General features: G+C 44.8%; 1 non-coding gene across 1 annotated transcript; it reads left to right on the top strand.

Annotated features, from left to right (window-relative positions):
- The first annotated feature begins 2,274 nt into the window (after window positions 1-2,274).
- On the top strand, window positions 2,275-2,378 carry LOC123951297. The gene has a single exon (XR_006820439.1). It is a non-coding gene; the product is annotated as a small nucleolar RNA U13 (small nucleolar RNA).
- The last annotated feature ends 236 nt before the right edge of the window (window positions 2,379-2,614 follow it).

Genomic DNA, 2,614 nt, shown 5'->3' with positions numbered 1-2,614 from the left:
TCCCGGTGGCTGTCAGCTTTTCCCTCTCGTCTTCCAAGCCCTGGTCCCAGACAGCAGGACGTTTGCAGGCAACATGTTGTCTCCTTTCTGTAGAGCTGTAGTGTGGTAGTAGTAAGGTCTCGTGTTCACAAGATGTCGAGGACCTCGGCATGATTTAATGTTCACTCACCACCGGTCACCCACGGCGAGCGCCTCTGCTCCCCTAAGCGCCACCCTGCACGTAGCCACTCCCTCCTCTGGGCCGGTCCCTGCCTCTCCCGCCACACGTCTGAGTGACTGTATTCATATCTACAGTCTTCTTGAGGCAAGTCCCAGCCACCTCCCTTTTGTGAACAGTGACCATCTCAGAAACACACTTGAGGAAGATTTTTTCTTTTTTTAATTTTTTTTAAATGAACATATAATACATTGTTTGTTTCGGGGGTACAGGTCTGTGACTCGTCAGGCTCACAGTTCGCGGCACTCACCATAGCACGTGCCCTCCCCAGTGTCCACCACCCAGACGCCTCATCCCTCCCATAGCCCTCCCCTCCAGCAACCCTAGGATTGTTTCCTGGGATTAAAAGTCTCTTATGGTTTGTCTCCTTTCTGGTTTCATCTTGTTTCATTTTTTGCTCCCTTCCCCTGTGATCCTCTGTCTTGTTTCTCAGATTCCTCATATCAGGGAGATCATATGATAATTATCTTTCTCTGACGGACTTATTTCACTTAGCATAATATCCTCTTGTTCTATCTGCGTCATTGCAAATAGCAAGATTTTGGGGTTTTGATGGCTGCATAGTATTCCTTTGTATATATACCACATCTTTTTTATCCATTCATCTGTGGGTGGACATCTAGGTTCTTTCCATTGTTTGGCTATTGTAGACATTGCTGCTATAAACATTCGGGTGCACGTGCCCCTTCAGATCACTACATTTGTTTCTTTAGGGTAAATACCCAGTAGTGCAATTGCTGGGGCATACGGTAGCTCTATTTTCAACTTTTTGAGGAACCTCCATGCTGTTTTCCAGAGTGGCTGCACCAGCTTGCATTCCCACCAGCAGTGTAGGAGGGTTCCCCTTTCTCCAAATCTTGAGGAGGCTTTTGACTCAACTAAAACTACCAGCAGCGTCAGAGGCTTTCAGGCACAACTGAGAGCTCCTGAAGTATCAGTCATGTTGGTAAAGATCGCACAAGAAATTTTAAGCAGGTAAAACACCATTTAGAAAAACTACCTACCAACATCCTTCAAACAAACAAACAGGCAGAAGAAAAAATAGCAACAACCCATAGAATTAATCTGTGCCAAATAACACAACTAATGTACTCACAGTAACCCTCATAACTTGCCGGCTGGATGGGACTCTGTGCTGCTGGCGGGGGCGGGGGGGGGGGGGGGCTATATCCTATACTAGTGGCAGCTTCTGGCTTCTTTTCCTCTCCTGTTTTTTTTGGTGATAAAGAAACAAAGGCTCAAGGAGGGGAAGAGACTTGGTCACACTCATACTGGTTGCTGGGCTAAGTCAGACCTGGAAACTCCCGCTTTCACATGTGTAAAAGGTTGTGATGTGTTTATGCAGATGTTTCCAATTTTTTCCATTACTTTCCTTCCCCCACTCGCGTCTTTTCACCCAAATTTCCCAACTTCTTACATAGACTATTTTGGAAATTAGAAAACATATTTTAAATGCAAATAATGCCCTTTTTAAAAAAGTTGTAGACGCCCACAGCATCTTTTATGCTTAGTGACTTGAAGCCAGCTCTACGCTCTTACGGGTGGACGGGTAGCTCTGGGTCTAGAATTGTCATCTGTGTATTCCTAGACATGCACACACCAGACTTCCAAGCCTGGTGGTTTCCCTCGTCTCCCAGCAAGACACACTCCCGGTATTCTGGCAGGATAACCATAGCTGTCCTGTCCAGCATGGGAGTTTGCATTATATACTTGTCGGTGGTAAAAGTAAAAATAAATCTGGATCGTTTTCTTCCAGTGAAATTTCCCATCTCTGGCTAGGAAAGATGAAAAGAAAAGCAAGCAATGCCCTTCTGTGGAAAGGAAGAAGAGTTAGATCCAAATAAAAATATGCATCTCAGGGTTGACAAACTTTTCTAGAGAATTCTTTTTTTCCCTACTCTGCAAAGAGCCCCCAGCATGGGCTATGGGTCTGCCAGCTAATAGATGTGTCCATGCAAGACTTAGTCTGTGCTCTCTCTAATCACCACCCGAAACGTAACTATAGCACGCAATCTGATTTATCTGTGTTCATCCTCATACTTCGGGCAGTGTTTTGAGACCTTTTGTAGTTCATAAGCATTATGATTGGCTGTCCAGGGCGTTGTGTGACATGTGACCCCCTCAAACCTTGCTCAAACCTGGGCGCAATCCCCGTCTAATGTTAAAAAAATAAAATAAAAGAAGCATTATTTCTAAAAAAAAAAAAAAGAAGAAGAAGAAGAAGAAGCAGAAGCAGCATTATTTCTCGTGAGTATACTTGGGAAGTTTTCTATTTAAGCGGCATATGAGCAGAGGTAAAACAAAACAAAAACTCGACTCAAATGCAGAGAACAAACCGGTGATTGGCAGAGAGGACGTGGGTAGGAGGATGGGCCACGTAGATGAAGGGACGGACAT

Source organism: Meles meles, chromosome 9 (assembly GCF_922984935.1).
Source record: "Meles meles chromosome 9, mMelMel3.1 paternal haplotype, whole genome shotgun sequence".
NCBI lineage: Eukaryota > Metazoa > Chordata > Mammalia > Carnivora > Mustelidae > Meles > Meles meles.
This window is presented reverse-complemented; position numbering and strand designations above follow the sequence as displayed.